Genomic DNA, 16,889 nt, shown 5'->3' on the forward strand with positions numbered 1-16,889 from the left:
TACGGAGAATTACTGATTATTTAATTTTTTTTCCTTTTTTTTTTAACAGTGTACAAAAAATGGGAAGCTTCGCCATGGCTTGGTAAAAAAAAATGGTTAAGTGAATAACAGTAAACACATTTCTAAAATAACACACGTAATCCAGTACTTTGAAGATCCTTTCATAAAGTTTTGGAAAGGTATATATTAGATTATGAAAATTCTTCTAGTATACCTACAAAAACTAGGCCTTTCTATTCTTAAATGCAGATTATGTAGATTTACTATGCACTGTATAATATGGTACCACAATTATTTTTTTTTATAGGCAATAAACTCTGCAATGAAAATGTTAAATGTTATTCTAAATTTGCAACATTATATATTCCAACATTTACAACGCAGATGATACTGAATGTTTATGTGCTTTTTACTATGCACCACAAACTTTCAGTAGAATTTTTTTTCCATAGTACACTAAAAAACATTCTTAAACATTTTACATTCTACACTATAAATATCCAAATATTCTTCATTATTTATTTTATGCACTATTCACAAAACGAGAGGAGCTAATTTTTTGTACTATATCGCATGCATAACACGGAGTTCATATAACCCATTATAAAAACAAGCAAACAGTTATTCATGCAAGACTTCGAACCTTTGATTAAAAAATCGTTATAAATTAAGCAAACACTATCATCCACTGGAAAACTTTTTTTGATTTATTTACTTTTCCTTTTATTCATGTGAGGTATCATTTGCTATTCTATGAGATCATAATTTATGTATAATAATTAAAGGAACATGTACAGCTGTATTTTTTCAACATTATAAATATAACGGATTTTGAGCGAAGCGAAAAATCTATTTTTGGGTGAGATGGCCATGTCGTCCTGATGGAAGTTCCTATAGGGTAGCTTCCTAGGGTATATTACAACTACGGCGATATTCCCAGAGAATTTACCTTAAGGTACCAGAATTCTAACTCCTGGAGCGAGTATCCCTCGTGAAAGGGATATCGCGACATATCAGAGGACGTATTCTAGACACGCCACATGGCAATCTAAATCCTGGACAGAGATTTCGTCTCGTAGGAGGTGATTGGCGAGATACGAATTCGGGAAAGAAAAAGGGGAGCCGCTCCCAAGGCTTCCCTATCCTCCGATTCGTATGCGTGCCTGGCGCCAATCCTGGCGCCATCTGTATTCCTTGTAGCGTACACGAGGTGCTACAGATAATGTATGTAGGGAGGGGTCCTACAGCCCTTTCTTAGAAAGGCAAGGGCGGGTCCATCAGGACGACATGGCCATCTCACCCAAAAATAGATTTTTCGCTTCGCTCAAAATCCGTTTTTTGGGCTCAAGCCATGTCGTCCTGATGGAAGTGTACCAGAGCATTACTGTATCTGTGGATTCTCAGAACGTGCCGTACTCCCCGGAGGTAATTTTTTCCCCGGTCGACTAGACCTAGAGACCTAAGATGTTACCGTTATACATCTTTTCAACTAACTATAAACCATGTTAGAGCTTCCTGCCCCCTACAGGGAAGAGTCCTACTAGACTCTGGAAAAGTCTCGAAGAGTACATATACCTATGTATGAATAACAGGCAAGCTAATTTAGTGGTCTCGCCCTATATTAAGTAAAGCATAGTTTGTAAAGAACCACTGCGTCAATATGAAATATCGACCAGTTCTCCGCACAATACTTGTATTGGACAAAGGTTTTATATCCGCATAGGAGGAAAACCAATGCAACATAGCTTGCATAAAGGAACAATTCCATTAGAATTATCCCAGATAAGGTACATAGAAAGAATTCTCAATTATACCAATAAATTGACACAGGTGAAGGAGACGCAAGGTTCTCAAGAACCAGATTATTGACAGGCAATAAATAGACAGGTTAACCACAATTATATATATATATATATATAAGAAGAGGATAGCCCAAAACTTTAAGCATAAGTATGATAGTAAACAGAGCTTGTTTGTCTGAAAGAAAAAACATTAAATGCCACTTTTAAGATACCGAGGTATCAAAGTCATAAAAGCCTGTATTACAAATCAATGACATTAGCGTTAGAAACGCTCGGCACACATGTCTGCACTTATGCTAGGTTCACCTTCGGAAATGGAACAGTCTGCATGGGCAACACTGTGCCCTCACTTAGTTTGTAGTACAGTATGTAACTACACACTCACCCTGGAATTAATCGTCCCAATTAAGACCACTGTTCCTCGCAGAGTTAAACAGAAGGGTTAACACCGCGACCCACTGCTACCACAGATCTCTTTTAGTTCCTCTACTTGCTTCGCATAGTGGCGAAAGAACACTCTGGAAGACTTCCAGCCAGTGTATGAACGGAGATGTTCAAAATCCATACAATTAAAGAAATTTAAGGATGAGGCAACTTTTCCTCGGATCGTGACCTGCGGGTGTATTGTCAGGATCCGCTCTGCGAATAAAATATGTGATTTTTGCTCTGAGTTGATTCAGAGATAAATTTGAGCCTGATGTTTCTCCCCTGAATAGTTGACCACCCTTGAAGTCTGAAGTTCTATGAAGATAGACCTTTAGGCATTCTACTGGACATAGAGATGCATCTTCTTTCAGAGGGCAGATTCTCCAGGGACCCCACCTGTTGGTGGGTAACTCATTCTTGGCGAGAAACGTAGAATCCGGAAACAGGTTCAGTTCTCCCCCATCCAGGAACTGAACACGACCTGCCTCTCTCGAGAGGCTGCAATCTCACTAACCCTGGCCCCGGACGCGAGTGCAAAATAGGAAAATAACTTTTTGAGTCAAATCCTTTAACGCACACTCTTCATTGCTCAACAGAGAAGCGAAATGAAGAACTTGTCTAAAGACCATGAAATGGGCTTTGGAGGTGCTGAAGGTCTGAGCCTAGCACAGGCTTTCGGGACTTTATTAAAGATCTCGTTACCTAGGTCGACCTGGAAGGCATATAGAATGGGTCTTGTCAAAGCAGACTTACACGCCGAAATCGTGTTAGCTGCCAATCCTTGACCATGGAGGTGGAGAAGAAAGATAAGCAGAAGTCTGTCAAGATCTCCTGCGGATTCTTCGCCTTGACAAAAGGCCACCCATTTCTCCAAGATGACTCATATTGCCTTCTAGTAGATTTGCACTTATATTCCTCAAGGAAGTCTATGCTGGCTTTCGAAATCCCGAAACGCTTTCTCACCGCTAGGGAGAGAAAATCATGAGCTGCAGGGTCCGGGTTTTCTGTAATGAAGCGCAGACAGTTGACTTCTGGACTCGCTGGGTCAGAACTGGATCTGGTAGTGGTACAAACTTCAGCTACAGTTCCAATGCCAGGAGGAACCACACGCTGTTCGGCCACTTGTGGGCCACTATTGCCGCTACCCCTTGAAGGATCTCAGTTTGTTGAGGACCCTCAACAGAAGGTTGTGAGGAGGGAACAGATAAATCTTGGACCATCTGTTCCAGTCGAGGGACATCGCGTCCACTGCTTCCGCTAAGGGGTCCTCGTACGGGGCACGTACAGGGGCAACTTCTTGTTGTCTTTCGTCGCAAAAAGGTCTATCTGCAGTTCTGGGACTGATTCAGAATGAAGGAGAATGATCCTGCGTCTAAGGACCATTCCGACTCTATCGGTGTGAACCTGGATAGAGCGTCCGCTGTCACGTTGCGGACTCCTTGAAGGTGAACTGCCGACAGGTACCACTTCTTCCTTTCAGCCAATCGGAAGATGGCCAACATCACCTGGTTGAGAGGTGGTGACCTCGATCCTTGTCGATTCAAGTATCTCACAACTACCTCCCTGTCTATCACCAACCTTATGTGGATCAAGTGACGCGGGGAGACTTTCTTTAAGGTAAGGAGCACTGCCCTAGCTTCTAGAAAGTTTTATGTGAAAGGTCTTTAATAGCTTGGACCAAGTCCCCTGGACTTTTTTCCGATGAGAGAGACCTCCCCATCCCTCCTTTGAGGCGTCTGAGTGAATCGTCACCGACGGGGGAGGTGGCTGAAGAAGAACCGACTTCTTTAGATGTCTGGCTTGGGACCAAGGCCTGAGAAGAGTACTTAGCCGAAGCGGCTGGTCTTCTCAGATCTCTTCGCGTGTTTGATGCATAACTTCTCCAAACTCCGATTGCATCCTTTAGCTGTGCTCTTAGCACTGGGTCTGTCACCGAAGCAAACTGGACAGAGCGCAGTACCCTCTCCTGCTCGCGTCTTGATATCCTTTCGGAATCTAGAAGTCTCTTGACAGAACCCGCTATCTCCTTCCTTTTCTTCGCCGGGATGGAGAAACAGTGTGACAAAAGGTCCCAGTGGATTCCCAGCCACTGGAACTTTTGAGATGGAGAAAGTCGAGACTTTTTCTGTTGATCTTGAAGCCTAGGTACTCTAGGAACTGAATCACTTGACTGGAAGCTTGCAAGCATTCTGTCTCGGATGCTGCCCACACCAACCAGTCGTCCAGGTAGGCTACTACCTGAATTCCCTTTAGGCGTAATTGTTTGAGAGCTACGCTCGCAAGCTTCGTAAAAATCCTTGGGGCTATGTTTAGCCCGAATGGCATGGCTCCGAAGGCGTATAGTCTTCGTTGTAGCCTGAACCCTAGGTAGGGGGAGAGTTGATGGCTAATTGGAATGTGCCAATAGGCGTCTGACAAATCTATAGAGACGGAATATGCCCTCTTGGGCAGTAAGGTCCTTATGTGTTGCAGTGTTAGCATTTTGAATTTGCAATTCACTATGAACTTGTTGAGTGGCGACAAGTCCAGAATGACTCTGAGCTTTTCCGAGTCTTTCTTGGGAACACAAAACAGCCTCCCTTAGAAATTGATGGGCTTCACCCTTCGGATCACCTTTTTTCTCCAACAGTTCTTGAACGTACTCCTCCATAACGGGGGTGGAGTGTTGGAAAAACCGAAGGCACGGGGGTGGAGTGCTGTACCAGCTCCCGCCCAGTCCATTCTTGAGTAGGCTGTGGGCCCAGGGATCGAAGGTCCACCGATCCCGAAATTTCAGAAGTCTCCCTCCTACCGGTATCACTTCACTTGGACTGCCGTCCTGAGGTCTTGCCTTCCTGACCGCGACCACCACTGAATCCCCTTCCAATTGAGGGGCGTCTAGACGAGCCTCTGGCTGCTCCTCTACGCTTTGCTCGAAAGGAAGTAGACTGCCCTTCGAATGCTGGGGTGAATGCCGTGGACTGTGTCGACACGGCCTGGGGTATCCACTGAAAAATGGTCGGGTTTTGTGCCACGATCTGGGGCACTGGGGGCAATGGCAATTGCAGTTACTGTTGCTGTCTAAGAGGCTTGGCTGGCCGAGACGGTAGCCTAGTCCTCATAGTCTTCCTCTTTGGTTGAGGACCCTCATCCGGGGAAGACTTTCTTTTGATAGCCAGGCCCCACTTCTGGAGTAGGTTTCTATTCTCCAAGGCGGCCTTATCAACAACTTCTTTGACCAAGTCGGTAGGGAAAAGGTCTTTTCCCCAAATGTTGGAGGAGATTAGTTTCTTTGGCTCGTGCCTCACCGTAGCCGAGGTAAACACGAACTCCCTACAAGCTCTCCTTGCCTTGACGAAGCCATAAAGGTCCTTCGTCACTGTGGCCAGATGAGACTTGGCCACTTCCATGAACATTTCATGGACATTGGGGTTACTTGCCATCGTCTCGAGAGTAGTCTGAAGAGACATTGAGGCAGTCAGTCTTTCTTTTGTATCGAACTCTCTTCGCAAAAGAAAGTCAGACAGCTTAGGGAGGTCCTTGCCGAACTGACATCCGGCAATATCAGCCTCCAACTTTCCAACTGAGAACGTAAGATGGAGGTCCTTCCAGTCTTTGTTGTCCATAGGCAGGGCCAGCGACAAGGTTTACACTCCTCTAGGGAGGGGCAAGACCTGCCGGCCTCGACTGCTTTTAGTACAGCCAGAAACCCTTTCTGTAAAAAGGGGAAGGCTCTAGTAGGCGAGGACACAAAGGAAGGGAGCTTCCTATTCAATGCGGCTACCTTTGAGTTAGAGAAGCCCCTCTCTTTCATCGAGGATGAAAGTAGAGCTTGAGCCTTAGCATGGTCCATCACTATGACCTCCTTCGGCTCTGTCTCCTCCTTTGAAGCTGGTTCCTTCCTCAGCCGGACATAACAGTCCGGATATGATGCCTTGCTGGGCCAGAATTCCACCTCCTCCAGGGGAACTGAGCCCAGCTTATCCGAGATGACGATCTTTCCAGTCGTCATCAGCATGTGCTCAGCATACCTCCATGGGTTAGCATCTGAGCACAAGGGAAGGTCTTTCACATTGAGCTTTTTCTGGGGCCCATGTGATTCTGCAAGACACTGCATTCGCAGTTCCATTGCAGCCGCCTTCTCCTGATTCTCCTTCTGCATTTGTTGGATCATTCCAACAATAGAAGAGAGGGCCTGTCCCAGCTCTACTGGGAGACCGGCCGATGTAGAGGGAATAGGCTCCGGAATATGAACCGGAGTAGCCGACACCTCGTCGACGTCTACCTCTACAACGTCTGGGGCTTGAACTTCATCCTGGGCTTCTGCCAGGAGGTCTTCCTCCTGACACCCGTCCACATCAGACATCCTGTCATCTAACTGGATGTCTTGCATCGCGACCGCGACTTCAGCATCCACCTGGATCTGAACTTAGGGGATCTCCTCTTGAGGCTGGGGAATCACTGCATCAGCTGATGCCTTAGGGAAAAGATACGCCCTCATCTTCTCACTTGGAAGATAAGGGCCAAAAGTGTTCTTTTGGAAGCCCCTTACCCAGGTACGAAGCTTCTTCCTAGCTATATCCCTTGAATCCTCTGTCCTAGGGGAATTAAAGGTCTCAGTAATCAGGTTAGTGCACACAGTACATACCTGAGGGTCCCAATACCGGAGATCATCCTTGGAGACAGCGTATGCTGCGTGTCTCCTACAAAACTCACGTCCGCAGAGGTTCTTGCTGCGGACGTTGCAGAAAGCACTTCCCCACTTCGGAGTGTCCTTCTGTAAAGAGAAGAAATTTCCATGAGTATCAAGTGAACTATGTATCACTGGATATGCATAGTATAGCATAACAATTCAGAAAGGAAAGACAAACACTGTGTTTCCCTCACAACCCATTGTTGCAGCCTTCCAGATAATAAAATCAAAATGGTTTATCTCTTCTAGAGTAACCAATGCAAGGTTTCCAGAGGAAACAGGTGGAGCTCACACCTAAGCAATGATTTTAAAATCCTGGATAATAGACAGGAAAGAACTCGGTTCGTATCTGTAGGGCAACAGCAAAGGGATGTGCAAGAAAACACAATAGTGTTAGAAGACACAGTGCTGTACCAAAACCCTTACCATAGTTTTCTTCTTACTGTATATGTTATACTGAAGAATACTAGTACAGTATAGGGGGATGTGTGCCGGCCTGCCTTTGCCGGCAGGTACACACCACAACTAGCTTTAAAGTATACTACTTAACAGCTATAAGGCGGCAGCACTCTGGTTCAAATGCATGTGCCGGTCGGCAGCAACTGCCGGCCGGTAACAGCCAATGTTGGCTGGCAATGGCTGCCGGCCAGCAACTACACAAGGTAGTACCCAGCTGCCGGCCACACTCTTGGTGACCGGCAGATAAGGGCTGACATAAGCCGGCCGGCAAAGGTACAAGACTGATGCCAGCCGGCAGCAAAAGAACCAGAGGACTACAACTGCCCGTCTGCCGGCCTCATAGGCCGGCAGCCGGGTCAGATACAGCACTAGAAGAAAAATAGAATGGATGCCGGGATAAGAGTGTACACAACCTCCAAGCCCGGCAACCGAAAGAGTGCATATAAGGAAGGGGAGAAACTAATTCAGGCTTCCTGACCAATGCCGTCTGGCTCTACAGGCAGGCATGGATGAGGGACCAAAAGAGGTCCGGGCAGCACTCGAAAACATAAGACCCTTGCCGGCCAGCAGCTCTGCCGGCAGGCAAGGGGCTGAGTCAATTCCACATCCTAACCTATACTAGGTCCAGATGTAGAACGACGTACAGTACAGTAATGGCTCGGCCATTACGGAGAAAGAGGGGGAAGGGACAAGAGGGTCCTGCCAACCTTGCTTTAGTGACAGATCACCCGCAGCCAAGAAACTTATCTTAGCCTAAGGGAGATCTAAGGGGGAAGGCCAGCAATACTTGCCAGCTCCCAGAGCACCAAAGCAAGGAAGGCGTTGCTACTCCCAGGGAAAGAACTTATCCTCCCCCGAGAACAGCAACAAGGACTAGTCTGGTAGATCACAAAAGAAGGAATTATATCCACAGAAACCTTCGGTAGTGACCTAAGGGAGCTAAGCTCCCTTTGTCTGTGTCAGGTCAGCGAGGGGGACTCAGCCCCAAGCCAGACAACACAGACTCAGACTAAAAAACTCTGTTGTTCTGTCCCTCTTGAACCATACTACAGGAACAGGAAGGTACAGTAACACCCAAGTATAGTTTTATCGAAAATAAATTCGGAAAAAAACACTTAGGGATAAGCCCAAGGCTTAAACAGAGGGAAAGGGATTGCATACCTTCTCCGAAGAAAAGAAAGCAACCGGGGAGTATGATAAAGTATACTAAGGCTCCATAAGCAACTAGCCTATGCACCAAGAGAATCGATTTCCTAAATCACCGAAACTCACTCGTATACTATCTTGGAAATATTCCACACAGTCTAAAATGTATAAAGTATAGCCTAAAGCTTCAATAAAATTTTAATTACACTCGGAAAAACCATAATCATGCATGAAGTACTAGGACCAAACGACTAGGCTACATGGCCTAGCGTAGGCCAGAATGGCGAATACTTCGCCAAATAATACTAAGCACGAAAGGAAATCCTATGTAATGCTAAATAGGTAAAATTTATTAAAGCAAAACAACCAGGAATGTCGCTCTGACTAACTAATTTATACCTAGCGAGCGACAGCGTCCAGGATGCCTCTGGTAGGCTACGGCTCTTGTATCAAAGATTAATCCTATTAATCACTCAAAATTTTACCAAGAGCCTACATTTATACATAAAAGACATTTTACTCAACTTATCAGAGGCCAACGAAGACGGAGAAGCCATGAAAAGTAGAATAAATCCAAGATTTGCGAGAAAAACAGGAAAAAACACCGAGTTGTTAAGCTACGCAAAAAGGAATACAGATGGCGCCAGGATTGGCGCCAGGCACGCATACGAATCGGAGGATAGGGAAGCCTTGGGAGCGGCTCCCCTTTTTCTTTCCCGAATTCGTATCTCGCCAATCACCTCCTACGAGACGAAATCTCTGTCCAGGATGTAGATTGCCATGTGGCGTGTCTAGAATACGTCCTCTGATATGTCGCGATATCCCTTTCACGAGGGATACTCGCTCCAGGAGTTAGAATTCTGGTACCTTAAGGTAAATTCTCTGGGAATATCGCCGTAGTTGTAATATACCCTAGGAAGCTACCCTATAGGAACTTCCATCAGGACGACATGGCTTGAGCCCAAAAATATATATTATATATATATATATATATATATATATATATATATATATATATATACATATATATATATATATATATATATATATATATATATATATATATATATATATATATATATATATATATATATATATATATATATACACACACACACACACACATATATATATATATATATATATATATATATATATATATATATATATATATATATATATATATATATATATATATATATATATATATATATATTTGAGCTCAAGCCATGTCGTCCTGATGGAAGTTCCTTAAAGGCAGCTTCCTAGGGTATATTACAACTACGGCGATATTCCCAGAGAATTTACCTTCAGGTACCCAGAATTCTAACTCCTGGAGCGAGTATCCCTAAAAAAGACCTTAGGGATATCGTAAATATCAGTGGACGTATTCTTGACACGCCTCATAGCAATCTATACCCCGAATAGAGTTAACACTTCGTAGGGGTAAAATGGCAAGAAAACGAAAACGATAAGAAAGGGGGGGAGCCGTTCATAAGGCATCCCTCCTCCCCGTTTCGAAAGCGTGCCCTGCGCCGCTCACGGCGCCATCTGTATTCCTTTTTGCGTAGCTCTACGACTCGGTGTGTTTTTCCCTGTTTACTACCCAATCTTGGAATTTTCTCGTTTAATAATGCTTTCTCCAACTTCTTCTGCCTCGGATAAGTTGAGTATTATTTCTTTTATGTATAAATGTAGGCTCTTGGTTAAAATTAAAGTAATTAAAAGAGTTATCTTTGATACAAGAGCTGTTGCCTGCTGGAGGCATCATGGATGCTGTCGCTCGCTAGAATAGGATTTATTTGTTAGCAAGAGCGACGTTCCCAGCCCCCTTTGCGCTTAAATATTAGCTACTTAGCTTATTTAGGAATTCTGTTATGATGCGATAGTAGTGTGCCTGGCGAAATTTGCCAAGGCTACCAACACTAGTCTTCGTAGGCTAGTTGTTGGCCTATGTACTTCCTGCATGATAATTAGTCTTCCAAATGTGAATTTATTGCTTTAAGCGTTAGGCAACGTTATACATATAAGTCCTTTTCGAGTACCTTCCAAGATAGTATTGGTGTGAGTTTCGGTGAATTAGGTAATCGATTCTCTTAGTGCCTAGGCTAGGTTGTCTTAGGTCATTATAATATTATCTGTTCCCCGTTTGCTCCCTTCTCTTCGGGGAAGGGGCAAACCCTTTCCCTCTGTTTAAGCCTTAGGCTTAACTCTAGTGGTTTATTTGAATTAATCTTCAAATATATCTATGCTGGAGTAGTACTGTACCTTCCCGTTCCAACTGTATTGGTTCAGAGGGGGACAGTACAACAGTGTTTAGTCTGAGCCCGGTTTGTCTGGCATGGGGCAGAGTCTCCCTTGCTGATTGACTCGGGCATTAAGGGTTACCCCCTTAGTCCACCTTGTTGGGTTCCAGTAGTGATCCCTTTACTCGGTGACTCATCAGACTGTCCTATTGCCGTTCCGGTCTCGGGATATGTTCCCTTTTCTGGAAAGGCAATTCCTTCCTTGCCGTGGTTCGTGGGAGGCAGCCAGTAGTGCCGGCCTCCCTCTCGGGTCTTTCTCTAACTGAGATGAACTGTCTTAGTTGGGAATGACCCTTAACCAAGGTAAGGTTGGATAGGACCCTCTGTCCTTCCCTTCTCTTTTTCCGTTCCTTGTGTCAGTCGTCTGCATCCTTGCCTAGCCTAGGTTGGGATGAGGAACTGACGTGGTCTCCTGTCGGCCGGCAAAGTGTGCCGACCGGCAGAGACCATTACTTTGAGTGCTGCCCGGTCCTTTCTTGGTCCCTCCATCGCTGCCGTCTGAAGATTCAGTAGGCAGCGGTTAGGAAGCTTGACTTAGTGTCTCCCCTTCCTTTCGGCACTCTTTCGGGTGCCGGGCCCAGAGACTTATAGTCTCTTAACCCGGCACTCATTCTATTTGTCTTAGTATGTGTTGTCCTTGCCGTCTGCCGGCCTACAGGCCGGCCGTCGGTGGGGAGGGGTGTTCTCCAGTTCTCTTGCTGTCGGTCGGCGTTGGGTGTATACCTTTGCCGGCCGGTCTCTTGCTCATCTGCCGGCCACTACAAGTGGGGCCGGCAGCCGAGCGCTGCCTAGTGTGGGGGCCAGCCGGCAGGGTTTGTTTACTGCTGCCGGCCGGCCCGCGACACTGCCCAGTCAGCCGGCCACTAAGAATGATGGCCGGCAACGCAGTGCAAACCGGGTGGCTACGGTCCGGCAACCACTGCCGGCCGGTTCAGGCATGGGATCTGGAGTTCTCCCCAATAAAGGTGATCTGATGTTGTGTACTTGAGATCTACCTTTCGAAAACAAAGGGGGGGGGGGGGTGCTGAGCGGCAATAGCCGGCTGGCACACCACCCTCAGGTACTGTATCAGTCCTCTCTTGGTGGTATATTCAACCAAGGGAGTTCATGATGTAGTAGGTTACAACACTGTCTTTTCTATCTTACTTGTGTTACTGGTATAATCACCTGGTGTCGCCTTACAAGGATAAAAGATAATTCTTTTATTCCTGGCCAGAATGGTAATATTTTACCTTAGGTGTGAGCTACACCTAATTTCCTTTGGAAATACGTTCTCTGGTTATTCTAGTAAAGACTAACTATGTGACTTGGCTGGTGGGCTTCCACAGGTGTTTGTGTGGGTTTCACAAGTAGGTGTCTTTCCCTTATTCTTGTTGAATACTCATTGGTTACATGTGAATTAAAATTCACTTGATATTCATGGAAATTTTTCTTCTTTTACAGGAGGAGCATCCGAAGTGTGATAGTGTCTTCTGCAATGTCCGCAGTAAGAACTTTTGCGGACATGCCTCGTGTAGGAGGCACGCGGCTTGTGCAGCCTCCAATGATGACCATCGTTACTGGGATCCGCAGGTATGTGCTGTATGTACTAACCTGCTATCAGAGGCTTTTGAATCCCCTAGGTCGGCGGAGTCAAGAGATGCAGCGAGGGAGAGGCTTCGCGTATGGGTAAGGGGTTTTCAGAAAAACACCACTGGACCTTATCTTCCTAACGAGAAGATGAGGGCATACCTTTTTCCCAAGGCTTCCCCTGATGCTGTTGTTCCCCAGCCTCGGCCGGAGATCCCTCTGATCCAGATTCCAGTGGAGGAGGATGTCGCTGACGCCTTGCAGGACATCCAGTTGGACGACAAGATGTCCGACTTGTCCGATCGTGCGGAGCAGGATCTCCTCGCAGAGGGCGAGGAGCAGGATCGAGATCCTATTGCCGTGGAGGAAGAGGTTCCCGTATCATCAGACGTGCCGGTTCAGGTCCCTGAACCTATCCCCTCTACCTCGTCCGCTCTTCCAGCAGAGCTTGGACAGGCTCTCTCTTCCATCGTTGGGATGATCCAACAGATGCAGAGGGAGAATAATCAGAAGGCCGCTACTTTGGAGCTCCAGATGCAGAAGATCACAGCATCACGTGGACCTCCAAAGAAGCTCAACGTTAAGGACCTTCCTCTGTGCTCGGATGCCAACCCGTGGAGATATGCCGAGCACATGCCGATGACGATTGGGAAGATCGTCATGTCGGAGAAACTGGGTTCAGTTCCCCTTGAGGAGGTGGAATTCTGGCCCAGTAGAGGGGCCTACCCGGACTGCTATGTCCGTTTGAAGAAGGAGCCGGCTTCGAAGGAGGAGACGGAACCAAAGGAGGTGATTATCCTGGATCACTCCAAGGCTCAAACCACTTTGACAGCTGCTTTAAAGGAGAGGGGGTTCTCAAACTCAAAGGTTGCCGCTTTGAGTAAGAAGCACCCCTCCTTTGTATCCTCCCCGGCTAGGGCCTTCCCCTTTATGCAAAAGGGGTTTGCGGCCGTCATCAAGGCGGTTGAAGCTGGCAAGCCGTGCCCGTCTTTGGAGGAATGTAAACCTCTATCGCTGGCATTGCCAATGGATAATAAGGACTGGAAGGAGGTGCACCTTACTTTCTCGGTTGGGAAGTTGGACGCCGACATTGCAGGACAGCAGTTCGGCGAAAACCTTCCCAAGTTGTCGGAATTCCTTCTACGGAGGGAATTGGACACAAAGGAGCGCCTGGCAGCCTCGATGTCTCTCCAGACCAACATGGAGACGATGGCTAGCGACCCCAAGATGCCAGAGATGTTCATGGTTATGGCCAAAATCCATCTGGCCACAGTAACCAAGGACCTCTATTGCTTTGTTAAAGCAAGGAGGGCCTGTAGGGAGTTTGTGTTCGCCTCGGCCACAGTGAGGCACGAACCCAAGAGGCTAATTTCATCCAACATCTGGGGTAAAGATCTCTTTCCCAAGGACGTGGTCAAAGAGATCGTGGACAAGGCAGCCACTGAGAACCGCAATCTTCTCCTGAAGTGGGGCCTGTCCCTTAAGAGGAAGTCTTCTCCGGATGAGGGCCCTCAGCCGAAAGGAAAGGCGAAGAAGTCAAGGTTTTCCTCCCGTCCAGCCAAGTCCTTCAAACAGCAAAGACAACAGCAGCAACAGCCAGCTTTGCCTCCGGTTCCACAACTGGTAGCCCAGACCCCGACCACCTTCCAATGGGTTCCCCAAGCCATGTCATCAGCTTCCCCGGCATTCAATCCCGTGTTCGAGGGACAGTCGACCACGTTTCGTGCAAGGCCCAGAGGAGCAGCTAGAGGGTCATCAAGACGCCCCTCTAGGGGACGAGGATTCAGAGGTGGTCGCGGCCAGGGAGGCAAGACTGCAGGACAGTCAAAGTGAAGTGTCGCCGGTAGGTGGGAGACTTCAGTATTTCCGGGATCGCTGGACCTTCGATCCCTGGGCCCACAGCCTTCTCAAAAATGGACTGGGTTGGAGTTGGTACAGTACTCCGCCCCAGTGCCCTCAATTTTTCCAACACTCCACCCCCGTTTTGGAGGAGTACACCCAAGATCTGTTGGAGAAAAAGGTGATCAGGAGGGTAAAGTCCATCAAGTTCCAAGGGAGGCTGTTTTGTGTTCCCAAGAAAGACTCGGGGAAACTCAGAGTCATTCTGGACTTGTCACCACTCAACAAGTTCATAGTGAACCACAAGTTCAAGATGTTAACGTTACAACACATAAGGGCCTTACTGCCCAAGAGGGCATATACCGTCTCCATCGACTTGTCAGACGCATATTGGCACGTTCCAATAAGTCGTCGTCTCTCCCCCTACCTAGGATTCAAGCTACAACAAAAACTTTACGCTTTCAGGGCGATGCCCTTCGGACTAAACATAGCCCCAAGGATCTTTACGAAGCTTGCGAGCGCAGCTCTCAAACAGTTACGCCTAAAAGGGGTTCCAGGTAGTAGCCTACCTGGACGATTGGTTGGTGTGGGCAGCATCCAGAGCAGAATGCTTGCAAGCTTCCCTACAAGTGATTCAGTTCCTGGAATATCTAGGCTTCATGATCAACAGAAAGAAGTCTCGTCTTTCTCCAGCTCAGAGGTTCCAGTGGTTGGGAATTCACTGGGATTTAGTGTCACACCGTCTTTCCATCCCGATGTCAAAGAGGAAGGAAATAGCAGGGTCTGTCAGGAGACTTCTAGGTTCCGAGAGGATATCAAGACGCGAACAAGAGAGGGTTTTGGGCTCTCTTCAGTTTGCATCAGTAACAGACCCAGTGCTAAGAGCACAGCTAAAAGATGCAGCGGGAGTATGGAGAACCTTTGCATCGAAAGAGCGAAGGGACTTGAAGAGACCGGTCCCACTTCGACTACGTTCTCTTCTCAGACCGTGGTCTCAAGCCAGTCGTCTAAAGAGGTCTCTACCTCTTCAGCCACCCCCCCCGTCAGTGACAATCCACACAGACGCCTCAAAGGTAGGGTGGGGGGGTCACTCCCATCGGAAAAAAGTGCAAGGGACCTGGTCCAAGCTATTTGGGACCTTTCACATAAACTTTCTAGAAGCTATGGCAGTACTTCTTACCCTGAAGAAAGTATCCCCACGTCACTCGATCCACGTAAGGTTGGTACTGGACAGCGAGGTGGTTGTGAAATGTCTGAATCGGCGGGGATCGAGATCCCCACCTCTCAACCAGGTAATGTTAGCCATATTCCGACTGGCGGAGAAGAAGAAGTGGCACCTGTCAGCAGTTCACCTTCAAGGAGTCCGGAATGTGACCGCGGACGCTCTATCCAGGGTAACACCGATAGAGACAGAATGGTCCCTAGACGCAGGATCATTCTCTTTCATCTTGAGACAAGTCCCAGAACTGCAGATAGACCTCTTCGCGACAAAGGACAACAAGAAGCTGCCGAAATATGTGTCCCCATACGTGGACCCCTCGGCAGAAGCAATAGATGCGATGTCCCTCGATTGGAACAGATGGTCCAGGATCTACCTGTTTCCCCCTCACAATCTGATGTTGAGGGTCCTCAACAAACTGAGATCCTTCAAGGGAGTAGCAGCAATAGTGGCCCACAAGTGGTCGAACAGTGTATGGTTCCCTCTGGCTCTGGAACTACGACTGAGGTTTCTACCACTCCCGGACCCAGTTCTGTCCCAGCAAGTCCAGAAGTCGACTGTCTTCGCTTCATTACAGAAAACCCGAACCCTGCAGCTCATGATTTTCTCTCCCTAGCGGTGAAGAAACGGTTCGGAATCTCGAAAGATAGTATCGACTTCCTGGAAGAATACAAGTGTAAGTCTACTAGGAGGCAGTACGAATCTGCATGGAAGAAATGGGTAGCCTTTGTCAAAGATAAGAACCCGCACGAGATCTCTACGGAGTTCTGCCTATCCTTCTTCATTCACCTCCACGGACAGGGGCTGGCGGCGAACACAATTTCTACATGTAAGTCAGCTCTAACAAGACCCATTCTATATGCCTTCCAGGTAGACCTCGCTAACGAGATGTTTAATAAGATCCCAAAGGCCTGTGCTAGGCTTAGACCATCAGCTCCTCCAAAGCCTATTTCATGGTCATTAGACAAAGTCCTTCATTTTGCCTCATTACTAGATAATGAGGAATGTGCGTTGAAGGACCTGACTCAAAAAGTGATCTTCCTTTTTGCCCTTGCTTCTGGGGCCAGAGTTAGTGAGATTGTGGCCCTCTCGAGAGAGGAGGGCCGAGTTCAGTTCCTGGATGGGGGAGAACTGAACCTGTTTCCGGACCCTACGTTTCTCGCTAAGAACGAGTTGCCCACCAACAGGTGGGGTCCCTGGAGAATCTGCCCTCTGAAAGAAGATGCATCTCTATGTCCCGTAGAATGCCTTAAGGTCTATCTTCGTAGAACTTCAGACTTCCATGGGGGCCAACTATTCAGAGGAGAAACATCGGGCTCGAATTTATCTTTAAAGAGGTCTGTGGTAGCAGTTGGTTGCGTCGTTAACCCTGCTGTTTAACTCTGCGAGGAACAGCGGAATCATTTGGGACTTGGATTCTTGGGTGAATAGTTAGTTATATATGTTGATAT

The sequence above is a fragment of the Palaemon carinicauda genome, chromosome 4, assembly GCF_036898095.1.
Source record: "Palaemon carinicauda isolate YSFRI2023 chromosome 4, ASM3689809v2, whole genome shotgun sequence".
In the NCBI taxonomy this organism is placed as follows: Eukaryota; Metazoa; Arthropoda; class Malacostraca; order Decapoda; family Palaemonidae; genus Palaemon; species Palaemon carinicauda.